The sequence below is a fragment of the Macaca mulatta genome, chromosome 2 (genome assembly GCF_049350105.2).
Source record: "Macaca mulatta isolate MMU2019108-1 chromosome 2, T2T-MMU8v2.0, whole genome shotgun sequence".
Lineage (NCBI taxonomy): Eukaryota > Metazoa > Chordata > Mammalia > Primates > Cercopithecidae > Macaca > Macaca mulatta.
Genome location: NC_133407.1, coordinates 168,630,479 through 168,649,988, shown reverse-complemented (window position 1 = coordinate 168,649,988; position 19,510 = coordinate 168,630,479). Strand labels below are relative to the sequence as shown.

The following is a 19,510-nucleotide window of genomic DNA, read 5'->3' as shown; positions in this document are numbered from 1 at the left end:
TAGCTGATTACGACATATAATAATCAACTAAAGTCGAGTTTTCTGAAGTATGTGGGCCAGCTACAACTCAGGATGCCTGAGTTCCATTAATAATGGAGCCCAGAAATTTGAATTTTAACAAAAATCTGAAGAATATCTTGTGTATACTAAAGTTTGAGAACCACTGGACTAGAATATAGTACAATAATATTGAAAAGAATTTTTTTCATATTTGGCTATTTAAACATTTTCCTTCTATTTTTAAATAAACATTACTGTCAAAATTTATGAATGATGGGTAAAAATTTTACCTAAAGAAAATATTAGTTTTAGGGTACGTATTATCATTATTACTACAGGTTTCAAAACCAAAACGGGAAATAGAGATAACATTTTAAGTCATCTACAGAGGGTCTACCAGCACAGAAAAGTATTTCACCTAGGAAATGCCATGCGTTTCAGTGTTTCTTAAATGTGTGTGTTTTGCTTTGACTTAGTTTTTTATTATCCATTCCTTCTTTAATTAGAGCAGTAATGCCAATACATAATATTTGTATACTACTTTACTATCTATAAAGAAACTTCATATATATTAACTTAATCCCTACAATAACCTTGTGAGGTAGATAGGAAAGGTAATATATATTATCACATTTCCGCCAATAAGAAAACTCTTAAAAAGTTTATGCAACTTTCCCAATCATAAGTTTGCTGGTATTTCTGGTGATATGTGGACTGAAACCTCTAGATGTAAATTTCATGCAAAACTGTGTGAAATTTAAAACTTAGGATTCATTTCTAAGCGTTGTGAATCAAACTCAAAATAGCATGAGAGTCTCTAAACTGCAAGTAGGCCATAGTCCTCTACCAACCTGTGGGTTCATCTTACTATATAAGTTCATTGTACTTTATTTATTATATGGTTAAAGAATAGAAGGAGGGTGGAGCTCAATTAACCAAAAACAAATGAACAAAAAAGTGAAAAACAAATAAAAAATTGGAATACTCATCCATTATAATACTATTTAACCTGCCTACTTGCAATTCAATCCCCTATAAGCCCCTTTGCCTCAGTTTCCTCTTCTAAAACATGAAATATCAAATGGCACTTTCAAAGGCTAGCAATTTCCTTCTCAGCTATGATGGTACTTTAAAAAGTGCAACTAAATATACAGCTAGAATAATACTGACATTTGCCCAGTCCCTACAAAAATCCTGTCAAATCAACTAGTCCAGTCCACTCATTTTATACATAGGAAGTAGACCTAAAAAAACTTATGTTACCCCAAATAATAGCAAATTTGTTGTAAAGCTAGAATTAAAAAAAAAAAATTATCTTTACATCAAAGTCAATTACAATACACACTTGTGAATAGGCAATGCCTTGTTTTCATAATCAAAAAGAGAAAATGGTCATTTTAATACAAAAGGAAGAAGGTAATTTATAAAGGGATGTTTAGGCAGGAAGTGGTATCAGAAGCTGTTTTTCCAAAGTAAAAAGGCTCCAAATTTATTTACAACAAAGAAATGTGTAATATATATATATATATATATATAAAATATACATATAATATATATATAACACACACATATATATACACATGAGAATGTTATAAACCAGCTAGACATAATCATTTGTTTAGACCTCAAATATTTGTATAGCTCTGTGCTGAATGCCAATAGAAGGTTCTGGAGGATGAATAAGACACAGACGCTATCCTCAAGAAGCTCAAGGTTTAGTTGGAAGATGTGCTTACAAACAATGGCAATACAATGTGAGAGCTGATATTGCTAAGTTATGCATATAAACGTTGCTGTGGGAATGTGAAAGAAGGAGCACCTCAGTGTCTGAAATGACTGAGCTTAAGTGAATATCTCTGACAATCCCTGTCTTCTCCATTTCCAATTCTAAATTAAATGCATCCCTGTTTATGCCTAGAATTGTTAAAGAATTTTTTATATATACACTGGTAGGAGAAAAGTAGTAAAGTGCACACATCCTAACTTTTCCTTGAGTAAAAACAATTTTGGAAAACTAAAATATATTACAGAATTTTGGTACAGCTACTACGAAATCAGGGTCTGAAACAATTTGCCAATTTTTTGCAAATGTCCTGTTCTTTTTTTTTTTTTTCCCACTGACTCATGCATCAGTTACTTGCACAGCAACAGGGACACAAGGTGGCACTGTCGTGCTGACATTCATTTCAGGGCCCTTTCTAAATGGACAAATTTGTAAGAGGCAAAATAGACCCTATTGTGACAACTAACACGAGTTGTAATACTGGCCGCCTTCTGGGTCTACCAACATTAACACTGGCCTAAAGAGGAGTATTTTGCATTTCATGAATATCATATCATGCCTATATAGAAATAGGACATATTCTCTGATGATTTCCCCAAAATGTCATGTGTGTATTCATAGAAATGTCCAAAGGCATAGAGTGCAGCTTTGCCATTAGGAAGTCAGAAGTGAACTGCTTGTTATTGGCAAGGCAGTGGACGCGGATCGCCTCTCCATCTAGTGGCCAGTGGAGAGGAATGGAGCCATAGTAACCATGTTGCACTTCATTCCATCAAAAACAGTCCTTTTACCAAATCACCCATAGGCAATTAAGTCCGCTTGTCTGACAAACAACAATTTTTGGTTTATGGCATTCATTCAATCATTGAACACATTCAATAATACATTATGACATGTAGTTAAGCTAAGAAAAATCATCACAAAGTTAAGGTGCCTGTGCTCTCTCAAGCCACATAAATGTCTGTTATTCTTCCCTTATTACCCACTCTAACTTTTCTCCATTTATTTGTGACTTTTAGACAGAAAATGCAAGCAAGATTATCTACATACATAACTACTTAAAATCATATGGTCTTTAAGATGAAAAAATATTTTAAAAAGCTTTTCCCCTCATTTTACAAGAAGGAAACTGAGAGACAGAGAGATGGTGATTTACTCAAAGTCACAAAATCAGAACAAAAAACCAGACCTCCAGATTTAACCACTTTAAATCCTTTTTGGTATTGATTAATACCTCCTGATTCCCCAGGAAATGCTTTTTATACCACACCATAAAGTTTCTTTCAACATACCAGGAAAATAATTTCTTAAAATGTTTTTTATTCATATATTTTCAGGCTAAGGTGATATGAATGAAACTATTGTGTATAGGCCCTACCACATCTTCATATCCATAGGTATATTTTGAATGTGTTATAAGATCACAATTATTTTTATATTAAGGAATTATATTCATTCAACATTTAGAAAGCAAAAAAGCAAGTGGGGTAGGGAATAGGTGGAATGTGCTGGTCAAAATTACTATACAAAAAATGGTTTCAGAAAGCCATTATGTGAAACAAAACCTGAATCCATTCAGACTGCTAGAAGAGTTGTTTTTTGTTTTGTTTCATATAAATTATTTGACTTTATTTTGTTTTTAAAAAGGAAACACACGTACATTTATTCAGCTAATCACTTCATCTATTTTAATTCAGCATGTGATGCAGTTTGGGGGCATGTTTTGGAAATGCTTTGTTGGTAAAGCTTCTTATCAGAACAAATTAAATCTGTCCACCAACTATAAAAATCTTCTCACAACTCCGAACCCAAGAATTAAAGGGCAAAAGGTATGAAGGAAACTTGGCAGTGGATGTTCTAGAAATGTGAGATGTTTTGACTTTCTCTTCTATGATCTTCTTTGGTGGTACCACTGGAATCTGCCTTGGAGTGCAGAGGGAATTTAGATAGATATGCTTTAGAGAGATGCAAACACCAATGCTGTACAGATAAGTCAAATGCCTTTTAACGGGAGTTAGGGAAAAAGTATTTTTATTTCATTATACTTCTAAGTTTAGAAGCTTCAAAAGCACCAATCCCTCAGCTACCCTCAGCTATACCCCTGTACCCTCAGCTTTATCCCTTTACATTATCTCAACTTATCTCTACTTGTTTCTTAATCATCTCTAGTTGTCTCCCTTCTAGAAATGAGGTGAGGGGATAAAGATCATTGTTGATTTGGAGAACTAGAGAAAGTAAGGACTAATATAAAAAGTAAGTTATTTTTGCCTTACCTAAAGCTAAGATAATAGGTAAAAGTCACCAAGAAGATGGAGAAATTAGTAAATATGTTCAGAACCAGAGTGTATTTATTGGGCCAAGAAGAATTTTAATGTGTCCAGTATTTAAGAAGAAAAAAACCCAAAAATTTTATAAGGTCACCCTTAAAACGTATTTGTCTAGTCTATTTAAATAATAAAAGAAAGGAACATTTTTCTCACCGTTTAAATGTCCCTAAATAAGGTATTTTTGTTTATTTAAAATGACAGCCACATAGTTTTCACATACACATATATATATCAACCATTACATAGCCTGGAACATTTCTAGTTTTCTGCTAGTAATAGCTTTTTTTTTTCTTTTTTTACAAAGTTTCAAGTTGCTACCTGAAAAAACTGACAACATTAATTTTCTCTTAATTACATTCCATTTATAGGAAAGAAGCTCATACTATAAAAGGAATTGCAACAACAAATCACAATTTGATTACAACAGTAATTCACAGAAAATTTTTGAAAAGGTAAAAATGGCAAATATCTAAGCTAATTCAGTAAAAAACAAAAAAGTAAAGCCTTCTAAAAATTAGAGAAAATTAAAATTTAAATAATTTTAAATGTTTGATTTTAAAAAGTTTAAATTAAGAATTTTCCCCATAACAAAATAGTGCTACTATGTATAAGATTCATAATTATTGCCATTTCTACATTTTTAGTTACAACCAATTGGGCATCTTTTTGATATCCCAAAATCTCAACCTCATACCATAATTTTATATTTATTGAATGTAAATCCTTACATTAGTAATGCAATATAAAAACTTCCAAATAGATTGACCTTTTAAATGCATAATATGAACATTAAATTCATCATATCTCAAGACACAGAAGTATTCAGTGCCAAAATTACTTCCAATACCAAGAAGGTAAACATATTATGCTATAATTACCACATTTTCTATCAGAGTTTCAAAGGTAAGACTGAATATTCAGAATTAGTAAAAATATGTTCTTCTTCCCTCTGGAAACTAGATGAATCAATGAACTCATAGTTCTTGTTCCTTGTCTCAGTATTCTCACTTGAAAATCAGTAGCCAGCTTTCCCCAAGTTAAGACAATTACAAAGGTTGCATTGGTTAACTGAAGTACAAAACACCAGGGCTAGAGTTTCAACTGAGTGTCAAAAGATTCCAGAAAGGCAAGCTCCGTGTCCTCAAGCTGATTACTTTCAAATGAACTATAGAATTACCAAAAGGCTTGATCCTGGAGTATAAGAGACGTTATGAAGCCAAAGTCAAGCATAATTTTTCCACAGTTTAGTACAGAAATAGCATGCCACTTATTCGTTATTACAGTTGAACAGCTAGAGTGGCGAAAAAAAAAAAAAAAAAGCCCTTTTTCTTATAAGCCCTTGAATACTGTTTCTAACATAGGCTGTAGTGGTTACTACATACATGATAGTAATTATAGATAGCATATTTCTTCCCATAGCCTCATCAGCTTGCCTATGCTGAATGAGAACTAAGGGAGCTCAAGGATATTTTGATATATTAAACATAATTGTCATCAACATTATTTGATGATTAATGTGTAATATCTATGTAATAGAAAAAAAAAGAATTCAGGCATTCTCGAGAATATCTAGGATATGTGTATTGCCTTCAGGCTTTTGGTAAAGAATAAAATTGATCTTGCTAGTTTATTTGACATTGGCTGTAGTTCCTGGCGATTATGCAAAATGCTAGAATTTATTTAAGCAATGGAAATATATGAAATGGGTTTTTCAAGAAAATTACAAGTTTCAAGTTTTGTAAAATACCTACACACCTATATATGACTTGAAAGCTTGGTGTAAAGTATCAAATGTAAATGCTGACTGTATTAGCATTGCAAATAATCCATAGGAATTGTATAAAATAACAAAAATGGCTTACACAGTATGAAAAAAACTATTTTAAAGGTTTGGTTTCTAATTTAATAATAACTCTGGCAGGTACACAATTGTCCAATTGCTAGTGTTTATTGTCCTTGATGGAGGGTAAACTGTTTCTATATAGGTAACACTTGATTTTTAAAATGTCCCTGAAATAGTTACATAGCCATGCAAATGAAAATATTTAGAGTTTCTTTTCAGTGCTTTGTGACTTCTCATGGTAACTTAGAGCTTCACTGGTTAAGAAAGTAAGGGATGAGGATACTATTTTACTTATGTTGTACAGTAAAATATGTTTCCCACCAAAAACGTAGCCTGTTAAAATATATTTCTAAATTGACCTCCAAGATAAGCCAGGTTTAACGTCCATTTTCAACATTTAGACTTTTGAGGCCACCCTTGAAGCTGAAGAACCCGGGAGCTAGCAGCATTCAAAGAATATCAACACCAGTTATTCTTTTGCCAGAAAAGATCACTAGTTAGCAATATTAGCCAGGTGCTGCTGCTTCAACATATCTTGCCAGATGTTGGGGTAACACGTTTGCTCAGGGCCCAAATTTGGCTTCCTATGTGGCAGCAGGACCGGCCACTACTGAGAGTTGGGCAAGTCCATGAACACATCCACTGATAATTTCTATATTTATAGAAAGCCAGAACATGTGTAGATAATCACACAATTAGATATTTATGTAGTGCCAGATTTTATGAATACGAGAATTTGTTAATTAGCACAAGGACTAATCATTAAAATTCAAAAATAGATAAATAAACAGGAATGCCATTTATTTGTTAACATTTCATGGGGAAAGTATGCAGCTGCTATCCTTTTGATGAATATAGACTTCTGGAGATAAAAATGTGCAGAATAAAAAATATCTGCAATTTTTGAAACCCTAATGAGTAAAATTCAATAAATCACTATATAGCCTTTACATTAAAAATAATCATAGTGATTTAAGTTAAAAAAAAAAAAAGAAAAAGTTTAAACTGGCAATGCTTAGCATTTGAATTATATGGTCTGGTATTCCTTTTTTTTTTTTTTTTTTTTTTTTTGAGACAGAGTCTCACTCTGTCACCAGGCTGGAGTACAGTGGCACGATCTTGGCTCACTCCACCTCCCAGGTTCAAGGGATTCTCCTGCCTCAGCCTCCCCAGTAGCTGGGACTACAGGCGTGTGCCACCATGCCCAGGTAATTTTTTTATTTTCTTTTAGTAGAGATGGGGTTTCACCATGTCGGCCAGAATAGTCTCGATCTCCTGACCTCGTGATCTGCCCGCCTCGGCCTCCCAAAGTGTCCTTTTTTTTTTTTTTTTTTTTTTTAAATCTACTGTTTGGTCCTTTTCAAAGAGCCAAAGCTGATTTTCATCAGATAGGAGTTAAAAAGCACACACACGTCACTCAGTACCAAATTGTTTTAGCTACAGGGCATGGCAAAGCATGAAATAACAACTTTAGAGCACTTCCTCATGTGGGTGTGTTAGATAACTGTCTGCTCCAACATTAAAATGAAACACACTGTGACCTGGCCAAGACTTTGGGGATCTAAACAGGCAGATATCATGTGCTGATAGGAAGAGCCCACTCTAACCAATAAGGCTGATTAATGAATTTTTCTGGCACTCTGTAGCGCTCCTGTGACACAAGCCTTTCAGCTTTCCAAATCCCTATACAGTAGAGTACAGTGGTTTTAAGTTTATTTATGTACATTTTATAATGTCCTTCTGTATTTAGATTGTGACAGTCCCTTCCAGAAAAGGCCAAGATTATTTTTCATACTAAAAATATTTTAGATCTACTGAAGGTTAAGAATTATAATGCAAAAGAAAACAGACACATTCTAAAAATTAAACCAAACATAAAAATGACTACATTATTACTTGCTTTTATTCTTGCTAGAAGGTTAAAGGAAATTTTCATTTTCTCTTGAAACTCTCTCCATTTTTTGTTTGCTTGTGGTTAACATAAACATACATGAAGTGAAATTTTTAAAAATATTGTATCTGAAAAGAAGCTGTGATGTATTTATCCACACATGTATGCCTTCGTGTCATACATGTACATGTATGCACAGATATCACTACATATATGTGTGTACAGAAAAAGAGAATGACTGATAAAGACATAGACAAAAGATTTCTATTGATAAAAACAGTAGAATTTTATATGGTCCTCACAAAGCTCACATAGAAAATGACAGGTGCATGAGACATGCACACTTTTAACATACAGTATTAGTTTTGAAACAAATTTTTGGGTCACAGTTGGAAATGGCATAAAGTATACATAAAATTGTATTTGGTAAACAAAATTATTGTGTACCATATTAACATAAAAGACTCTCCTAAACTTCCCCTTAGACCTTAGGGAAAAAAAATCTGACGAGACCTGATTGAGCGTACTTAGTATTTGTACTACTCTTGGCCAAAGCCAGCCTATCCAGTTTAAAAAAACAGTTCAGGCAAGATAAGCAAAATGAAAGTCTCAGAATAAATTTTTTAAAAGAAGAGGTGAAAAAGTCTTTCAGCGCAAAAGTTCATCACCTTCCTGAAATAATGGATTTTTAATAAACATTTTACTAGGTTTGAACCTTGAGAATGTGTTTGGGAATCTGCTCTAGCGTCCCAGGTGGGTTAAGAATATTGCTTTATGGACTTCTTTGTGTTGTCAGAGAGGCCTAATGGAATTAAGGGGGGAAAAAGTCTGCCACTTCTATTAAATAAATAATTTATTACAAAAAGATGATTGTTATTATCAAAGATCTCTACAGATCAGCATCCATTTTCTAACATTGCTCTGTATATGCCGAAACATTTGCGTGTCTATGTGACTCAAATTTTACCAAATGAATAGCAGTTTTACTTTGACAAATCTGAAATAAAATTCCATTAAGAAGTCCATTTCAAATGGACCTTATTAAAATAATCCTTTCAATTTTGAAGAACACTATTCTGGGAAAACTCTTCAACAATGTCTGCTAGTTTGAAATGTAACTTTTCCCACTATAAAAGGAAAAAAGAAATAAAGGAAAAGAAAGCACCACAAAACTGTATTTGAAATAAAAATATATTATTTATGCTCCCCAAAATGTTAAATGAATACTTACAGTTGTTGTGCAAGATGGCCTGATATACTTCATAGCTTCCACTTTGTAAAAAGATGGCCAGCCCCTCACTCCACCCTCCCCAAGCATAAATAAACAGTAACATACTAAAAGGAAACTGTCCTAGGATAAAAACTGGTTGTTAAGAAAGTTCGCATTCTTACTAACCAAAGTGATATTCCTATAAATGTAAAAGCCCATCTGCAAAATAAAAGTTAGAAAACAGAATACCTTGTTTAAAAATACATCCCCCAGATGCAATGTTTCTATGTGTGTGATGACAAAAATAATTACTCAATTCTTACCCACCCTCAGCAACTACCCCTCACCTTATGTCCAATGGCATTAAATAAACATGCTGGCAAAAAGTATTCAACCTGCTTCAAGGATTTAAACTGTAAATATGGACTTTAAACTTCAACATAAAACAAAGAACAAGAGTCTCACTTTAGTAATACCCACACTGGCAATGCAGCTAAAACTCATTGGCAAATAACTAACAAAACCGAGTTAGCAATAAATAAGGACAACATGATATATAGACAGACAGATGGAATTGCATAAACAGACAAGAAAAGCAAAGAGACAAACATACGGAAGGGTCTGTTTTAAAAGAGTGAAAGATTCTGATTTATTTGGTACTTTAGTGAGAAAAATAGATTTGTTTGTAATTATTTTTAAAGTAACAAAACTGAATCACAAGGGCACACCCCTAAGTAAGTAGGAAGAAAATTAGTAAAGGGTAGGCCTCCTACAGATGTTCTAAATTTTAAGCTAGCACTAGCTCTGTCAAACTTAAATCTGCAAATTAAAATTCAAGGAGGAAAGAATAAAGGCATTGGGGGCTAAAGGAGATGACAGAGGGGGCATTGAGGAAGCAGGAAATTTTTTTTTTTTTTTTAAGAAAGTTGTCTGCCCTACCTTCTTCCCCAGCGCTGAGTTTCTCTTCTTATAATCGGTGTCTCCCTGGAAGTACAGTGTGAGTGGTAATGACTGCCTGCCTCCCTAATGAGTCCATTTTCCTGCTCTTGATGTTGTGTATATACACACACTGCAACCTACCTTACAAACCACAGAGACGGGAAGAGAGAGAGAGAGCAAGAGAGAGGAGGGAGGGGGGAAGAGAGGGAGAGAGAGACAGAGACAGAGCAAGCGAGTAAGAGAGAGAGAAGAGGAGAGAGAGAGAGAGAAAGAAAAACAGAAAGAAACAGAGAGAAAGGCACAGACAAAGCCCTCCTACCAGACAGCAGACAGCTCTCCTTCCCCTATCCAGCAAAATGCAACTCGTCTAATGCAGCAACAGGTTCAGTATTGCCAGGCTAACAGAGTGAAAAAGGTATATTCTCTATATCATTATTGCTTGCAAATAAACAGTTTAAGAGCAGCTGGCTCCACCTTCTTTATTTATGCTCCATTATGAGGAATGTATTGTTTCAGTTCTAGCAGTACATGTAATTATCATAAATACATTTTTTGCATATAAGCAGGAAATAGTGAAATGCACAGCTTATTTATGCAATCTTTTAAATTTATTTTTTAATGTGAGAAGAATGTGAACAAATCAGCTCTGACAAAAGCCTAGTAATGATTTTAAAGTCAGAGCAGTCTTAAAGGAGGCTCTGTAAGAAACAGACTCCATACAATAGGAAAACTAATCTCAGACGAAACTGATAACTGCAAAGAAGAAATCATGGCTCAGTTAATAAATCAAGACCATATACAAAATTGCAGACTTACAAAATTACAGACCAAAACAGAATTAAGCTTAATTAAGTAACTAATAGGCTAGGACCCTAGAAGAAGGGAGATTGGCTTCTCATTTGAAGCATCTAGCTGTACAAACATCACAATGCAATGTACTCTGTGTGAACAGGTGCAATGCGTATAGTACATAGTGGTACAACGACAGAAATAAATCCCATAAGAAGCTACCATCACAATCAGGACAAGATTTCATAGAATATAGGACTGAAACTACAGCAGTTACCCTTAATCTTTTATTAGGAGGGAAAAATAAAAATAATCAATGCTTCTAAATAAACTTGCCTTAAAAGATTTAAAAAAAAAAAACAGTTTTTCTTTGTCTGATACTTCTAACCAGATTTTTCCTATATTCTAGTTCCAAAATTACGCTGTTATTATACTCCTCACCCCATCATATGCTTCCCACCCACTTTCCCCATTCCCAGGTGCCCTTTCTCCTGTAAGTGATATATTTGCAGCTATAGAATTACAAACATCAGAAAACAGAACTAGTTTTAAGCCAGTCTCCTCATCCCCCAATTTTTAAAAACTAGACTCTACTTGATGAGTCATATCTCCTTCTAGCACTATATCTATCTAGACACCCATCTCCCTTAATATATTTCTATACAGTTTGGCTATGTGTGATTTAGATGGGACTTAAGAACATTATAATACAGGTAAAATTTTCTAAAGAATATTTACACACAAATAAAAAATGTAAGTGCATTTGACTTATTCAAACCCTGCATTTTGGCAACAATAATCCTAAATATATTAATTGTAAAAATCATCCTTTGTATGTGGTTTTGTGTATTAACATGCTTCAAAAATTAGAATATGTCTCTCTGCATAAACAAAACTACCTTGAAACAAAAGCTTCAATTCCTTTGTTTAAAAAACTCAGTTTTCAATTAAAAATTAAATAACTTTCAATATATAACTTATAAATCAACTGTATCTTCACCTTATTCACAAAAATCTTTAAGAATGTCAAATAAATTTTGGGTCATATTTAGAATACAGATCAATATTGCTTTAGCTATTTTCAGGGTGGATAACCTACAGCATAGACATTAGAATGCAATGGCTACCTATACATTATACAAACTATCTTGGAAAAATTTCTAGTAAGAAACTAAGAGTCCAGACCACTCTAGTCTCATTGTAATCCACCAATTCAACCTCTCTAGTGCTGCAGTAGTATATTACCCTCCCGAGGGTGGATGATTAAGCGGAGACAAACACACACTAAAAATAATTTAACAGTCCCCGACTTCAGGTCACTTGTCTGTAGAGAAACTTTTCCAAAATATATTTAGTGTGCCCAAGGTACCAGCATGTATCTCCTCCTCACTATTTGGCCTGGCAGCTCTGCTTTTCTACTATTGCCCTATTGTTTCTCCGAAGATTTATTAAAATGTGTTAAGAAAAATGTCAATTAAAAAACACATAAACCTCAGAGTTTGACAGATGGATTTGAATTAGATATTTGTATTTTCTGAATTTTTAAAATAAGATTCTAGGTATTTTATTTTGTTTCATTTTGTTTTCATTAAAGGAGAAGACAATATTTGATTTCTACCAGGAGGAATCAAAAGGAACATAAAGGACCATGAAGGCTCTTTTCAAAAAAACAACCTGAGAGCTAAATTTAAAAGGAAAACAAATCTTTTCCCTTAGTGAAAAATGAGACCGGGCACAGTGGCTCACACCTGTAATCCCAGCACTTTGGGACGCCAAGGCAGGCAGATCACAAGGTTAGGAGTTCGAGACCAGACTGGCCAACATGGTGAAACCCTGTCTCTACTAAAAATACAAAAATTAGCTGGGGGTGGTAGCACGTGCCTCTAGTCCCAGCTACTCGGGAGACTGAGGCAGGAGAATTGCCTGAATCCAGGAGGTGGAGGCTGCAGTGAGCCAAGATCATGCCGCTGCACTCCAGTCTGGGCAACAGAGCAAGACTCCGTCTCAAAAAAAAAAAAAAAAAAAGAAAGAAAGAAAGAAGAAGAAGAGGAAGAGGAAGAAGAAAAATGTACAACACCTCAAAACTTTTCCCATGTCTGTACATTTTACTAGATTCAAAGCACAATAAGTGGTACATTGTTAGTACTTACTGGAATTCAAGATATTCTTTCCCTAGTTGGGACTGGAGACAATAAGGACTGAAGAAATCATTGTAATTGACTACCATACTATGGAAGTTATAAAGTTATTAAATTAAATTGCTTCATTTGTTGATATGTCATGGGGCAATTTGGTTCTGTAGAAAGATCCTAAACTGAAAGTTAAAAATTGGTTCTATCCCAACTTGATCTATAGATTCAATTCAATCCCAATCAAAATTCCAGAAAATTATTTTGTGGATAAGAACTCACTGATTCTAAAATTTATATGGAGAGGCAAAAGACTCAAAATAACCAACATAATATTGAAAGAGAAGAACAAAGTTGGACAAATGAAACTACCAAACTTCAGGACTTACTATAAAGCTACAGTAATCAAGAATGTGTGGTACTGGCAAAAGAATAGACACAGCAGATCAATGGAACAAAACAGCCCAGAAGAAGGTCCACATATGTATAGTCAACTGATCTTTGACTTAAAAGGAAAAGCAATACAATGGAGCAAAGATAGTATTTCCAAGTGGTGATGGAACGAATGGACATCTACATGAAAAAAAAATAAATCTAGACACAGACTTTACACTCTTCACAAAAATTAACTCAAAATGGATGGATCATAAACCTAAATGTAAAATGCAAAACTCTTAAGACTCCTAAATAGGAAAAAATCTGGATAACTCTGAGTTTCACAATGACTATTTTAGATACAACACCAAAGACATAATCCATGAAAGAAATAATTGATAAGCTGGATTTCATTAAAATTAAAAAGTTGTGCTCTGCAAAAGACACTGTAAAGGTAATGAAAAGACAAGCCACAGACTGGAAGAAAATATTTGCAAAAGATGTATCTCATAAAGGACTGTTATCTAAAACATGCAAAGAATTCTTAAAGCTCAACAATAAGAAAATATTATAACCTGATTAAAAATTGGTCAAAGACTTTAACAGTCACCTCACCAAAGAAGATATACAGATGGCAAATAAATATATGAAAGGGGCTCCATATTATATGTCATTGGGGAAATGCATATTAAAAATAACAGCGACATCCCACTATACACGTAATAGAATTGCCCAAACTCACAGCAATGACAACATCAAATGATGATGAGGATGTGGAGCAACAGGAACTCTCATTCATTATTGGTAGGAATGAAAAATGGTCCAGCCACTTTGGAAGACAGTTTGGCAGCTTCTTACAAAACTAAATACATATACAGTCCAGCAATTGCACTGGTTGGTATTTATGCAAAGGAATTGAAAACTTATGCCCACACAAAACCTACACACAGATGTTTATAGTAACTTTATTCATAATCGCCAATACTTGGAAGAAATTAATATACCCATTAGTAGATGAATGGATAAAATATGGTACATCCAGGCAGTGAAATATTATTTAGCGCTAAAAAGAAATGAGATATCAAGCCATGAAAAGACATGTAGGAAACTTAAATATATATTACTAAGTGAAAGAAGTCAATCTGAAAAGATTGCCTTCTATACACTGTATGTATCTATACACTGTATGATTTCAACTATATGACATTCTGAAAAGGCAAAACCACAGAGACAGCAAAAACTCACTGTTTGCAAGAGTTTAGGGTAGAGAAAGGGATGAACAGAAGAACACAGGATTTTCAAGGCACTGAAACTACTTTGTATAATACAATAGTGACAGATACACGTCATTATTTTCAAACCCACAGAAGGCACAACACCCCAAGAGTGAACCTTAATGTAAACTATGGGCCTGGAGTATTAATAATATGTCGAAGATGGCTTATCATATGTAACAAATATACGACTCTGGTGGGGGATATTGATGACAGGGGAGGCTGTGCATGCGTGAAGGCAGGGGGTATATGAGAAATCTCTGTACCTCCCCATCAATTTTACTATGAAACTAAAATTACTCTAAAAAAATAAAGTCTATTAAACAATAAATCAAAAGAAAATTGGTTCTGGTCCCAGCATTGCCACAAATAGCTTGCATACCCTGGGCAAGTCATGCAACCATCCTGAGTTTCAGTTTCTTCCTATGCTAAAAATAATAAATTTAACAGGATGGAATTGAACAGCATATCATAATAATAGTTATTATAGCCAATGCTTAAGTGCTTACTATGTGCCAGGAAGTGTTCTAAGTACTTTTTATTTCTTAACTCTTTAAAGCCTAACAATTGCCCTATGATTAGGAATTATTTTTAGTCTCATTTTCAAAACGAAGAAAAAGAGAGATTAAGTGACTTGCCTGAGATCACATAGCATAATAATAATAATAGGATTTGAACCCTGCCTGTCTAGCTTAGAGTTTATGTGCTTAATCCCTATACCATACTGTTTTACCCAATACCTAAAGATAGTTAAGGCCCCATCCAGCCATAAGATTCTGTGGTTGTGAGTCAAATCCAATAAGTCCTAATGATTTCTTACTCTATCTGGCTTACTAACACAGAATAGTGAAAATTTGCTGTTCAATACCCATAGCTCTCAATACATTTGGTTTAATGGTACAGCAACTCCATCTAAAATACATACTCTATCATGCATTCTTAAAGGTTGCATAGTTCAAGATTCAAATATCTAATAGTAAAGCAAATAATTGTTTAAAGAACTAAATAATAAACACAATAAAACATTTCCTATTTTCTATAGGCTGAGAAAGGAATGAAAAAAGCAAGAATTCAATTGTAAAGGATTGGTGTATTTTGGGGGTTTTGTTTGTATGTTTGTTTTTTGAGACAAAGTCTCGCTCTGTTGCCCAGGCAAGAGTGCAGTGGTGCAATCTCGGCTCACTGCAACCTTCGCCTCCCCAGTTCAAGCGATTCTTCTGCCTCAGTCTCCTGACTAGCTGGGATTACAGGCGCACGCCATCATGCCCGGCTAATTTTTGTGTTTTTAGTAGAGACGGGATTTCACCATGTTGGTCAGGCTGGTCTCAAACTCCTGACCTCGTGATCCACTCGCCTCAGCCTTCCAAAGCGCTGGGATTACAGGCGTGAGCCACCACTCCCAGAGAGCAAAAGTCTGGGATTAGTGGGTCAAAATGAGTAAATGCTACACTAAGTAAATGACTGCCATTGAAGACACCACCATAAAGTTAATTGTATGTGGCGTAATTAGACAATAGTTCTTTTTTCTTCTTCTTCTTTTTTTTTTTTTAGACCAAGTCTCACTTTGTCGCCCAGGTTGGAGTGCAGTGGAGCGATCTCGGCTCACTGCAAGCTCCGCCTCCTGGGTTCACGCCATTCTCCTGCCTCAGCCTCCCAAGTAGCTGGGACTACAGGCACCCGCCACCACACCCAGCTAACTTTTTGTATTTTTAGTAGAAACGGGGTTTTACCATGTTAGCCAGGATGGTCTGGATCTCCTGACCTAGTGATCTGCCCGCCTCGGCCTCCCAGAGTGCTGGGATTACAGGCGTGAGCCACTGCACCCGGCCCATTAGGAAATAATACTTAACCTTGGTCATCTGTTTTAAAATTGTATCCCATTGGGCCCAAGGACAATAGTAGGCCAGGAGTACCATCCTTATATGGGAAAAGATGTATATCTAATTTAAATTCTAATCAACAAATGTTTAAATTTAAAACTAAAATAAAGTATTACATGTAAACTATGTAACTGGAAGTACAGTTATTATGGCTGGAGGATTTTATATGCCTCCCCTCCCTACTAGACTAAGAGACTCCCTCCCCACCATCGCCACCTTCTTCCCTTCTGCCCCCCAGAACAGAGGCCTTACTTATTAAGCTTTGTTGGTCTAGCATCTGGCAGTACACCTGTAATATAACTGAAGCTCAAAAAAGTTTTCTTGAATGAATGAATGACTAAAGAAACAACAGTACATAGCATTTATAAACCTTGGTTAATTGAAAACCAATAAATTTGAGATATAAGGATGATATAAACAAGTAAACAGCACTTTGAAAAATGTATTAAGTCACATATTAAACATATCCTTATCTTAAGATCTTGTGACAAAAATAGAAAAAGTAATCTTCAACTTTGCTGTATGTTTGGAAGAATTTCACAATAAAAAGTTTGATAAGGCTGGTTGCAGTGGCTCATGCCTGAAATCTCAGCACTTTGGGAGGCCAAGGTAAAAGGGTCACCTGAATCTAGGAGTTAGAGACCAGCCTGGACAATATACTGAGACCGCATGTCTATAAAAAAATCATCCGTGTGTGATGGCATGCACCTGTAGTCCTAGCTACTCGGGAGGCTGAGGTGAGAAGGTGAGAGGATTTCTTGAGCCCAGGAGGTCAAAGCAGCAGTGAGCTATGGTTGCACCACTGCACTCCAACCTGGGTGACAGAGTCAGACTGTGTCAAAAAAAAAAAAAAAAAAAGTTTGATTAAAAAGGTAGTCATATCTCACACCACTCAGAATGGGGATTATTAAAAAGTCAAGAAACAATAGATGCTGGCGAGGCTATGGAGAAATAGGAACGCTTTTACATTGTTGGTGGGAATGTAAATTAGTTCAACCATTTTGGAAGACAATGTGGTGATTCCTCAAGGATCTAGAACCAGAAATGCCCTCTGACCCCATAATCCCATTACTGGGTATATACCCAAAGGAATATAAATCATTCTACTATAAAGATACATGCACACATATGCTTACTGCAGCACTATTTACAATAGCAAAGACATGGAGCCAACCAAAATGCCCACCAATAATAGACTGGATAAAGAAAATGTCATACATATACACCATGGAATACTATGCAGCCATTAAAAGGAATGAGATCATGTGCTTTGCAGGGACATGGATGAATCTGGAAGACATCATCCTCAGCAAACTAACACAGGAATAGAAAACACCGCATGTTCTCACTCACACGTGGGAGCTGAACAATGAGAACACATAGACACAGGGAGGGGAGCAACACACACCAGGGCCTGTCGGAGGGTGGGGGGGCGAGAGGAGGGCGAGCATCAGGACAAATAGCTAATGCATGCAGGGCTTAAAACGTAGATGATGGGTTGATAGATGCAGCAAACCACGATGGCACACGTATACCTATGTAACAAATGTAGAATTTCTGTACATGTATCCTGGAACTTAAAAAAAAAAAAAAGATATTCCCATGCAACTAGCAGAATTTCAATAAACAGTATTTCTGAGAAGAAAATTCAGCTTCCCTTCATATTTCATTTATCTATTATTTCTTCACATCTATAACATAAGTGTTCATAAAAACCTGAAGTTGGCTTCAGAGTATTTCATAGCAATGGAATTGTCCTCTTTGAGGAAAACATCTTGATAAGCTGCTGGAGTCAGAGAGTGAGGCATGAATAATTCTTGTGGGGTTAAACTGTACTACATAAAAAATGAGTAACAATTTGAAGTTAAGGGAGCACAGAGATGAGAGGGAGGAAGAAGAGGAGTAGTGGGAATTCCCAATGTAAACATGGACAGATTTATTTTAAGTAATGCCTAATAATAAATTCTATGAAGCTTATGTTTTGTGATGCAAATATTCTCCTTCTCTCCAAACTTTCAGGAAAAGAAAATATATATTATACAGTCTTATATAGTAGTAGAATGAAGAATCAAAGAATGAAAAAATGAAGTTATTGCCTCACATTTGCCCATATACTGTAGCCTTTATAATCACAGCAGTTGCCTATTAAGACAGAAAATATTCCCACAGTTCCTCGGAGTGACCAGTGGTAGAGTGAACAGTGGCCAGTGAATAGTAAATAGCAAAGAGTAGAAAATCAAAAGTATCTTTAATATAGAATGACTCATATCCATATGTGGATGCACATATGGATCATCCTCCATATGTGGATATGAGTCATTCACCCTTTTCCACAATTATAAAGGAGAAATATGACCATGGGGAAAAGTGGCATGGAGTTTAATATCTGAATAAGATTATTATGCTATTATAGCTGTTGTTACTACTCCTATAAGCTTATCTTAAATGATATGAATATCTTCAGAAATTCAGAAGAGGGTACTTTTGTGACACAATCAATAAATGCTAAATCAATGGATTACAAAACATAAAAATGTTATTTGTAATAATTCCCTGGCTCCAGAACAATGTATTAGACACATATACCATATGAACTCTTCCTGCGGACTACTCAATCCTCTCTACTAAACAATCTACAACAACGCCAGCAACTATCTTGAAAGTTTCCACATCTACGTAATTTCCTTATATGTACAGTTTATATTTAATACAAAAGGAAAGAGAAACTACAGAGTGCATTCTATAGGAAAAATAAGAGTCACTTTCATTTTCTATAGGAAAAATAAAAGATATAAAAGATGCATCTTAATTGCCATAGATGTTTGTCAAGCAGGTTGGTGAGATCCTTACTGTTTGGCCTGGTGAGGCTATACTCAAAAACTCAATAGTCTTCATATCTTTCCAATATACAAAAATTGCTACTATTAATAAGAATGCTTTCTTAAAAGTTATCTCTACTACATGTGTCAGAAACTCAGCCCAACATATACTTTCTCATTTAATCCCCCAACAGCATTATAAGAAATCTCATTTTCAGATTATACATAAACAAAAAGAGGCCCAAAGACAC

General features: G+C 34.9%; 1 protein-coding gene and 1 long non-coding RNA gene across 36 annotated transcripts in view; one reads left to right on the top strand and one right to left on the bottom strand.

Annotated features, from left to right (window-relative positions):
- Positions 1-19,510, bottom strand: part of ZBTB20 (zinc finger and BTB domain containing 20) — an 814,450-nt gene that overhangs the window by 755,722 nt on the left and 39,218 nt on the right. For 18 of the 35 annotated variants that reach the window (XM_077993865.1, XM_077993885.1, XM_077993907.1 and 15 more), the window contains exon 1: positions 9,994-10,116. The exons of the other annotated variants lie outside the window; for them this stretch is intronic. The gene's annotated coding sequence lies outside the window, so the exon portion shown is untranslated. Of the gene's footprint in view, positions 1-9,993; positions 10,117-19,510 lie in introns of those variants that run through there. 35 annotated transcript variants of the gene reach the window in all.
- On the top strand, positions 10,176-14,902 carry LOC144339411 (uncharacterized). Its single transcript, XR_013414400.1, has 2 exons — positions 10,176-10,408; positions 12,377-14,902. It is a non-coding gene; the product is annotated as an uncharacterized LOC144339411 (long non-coding RNA).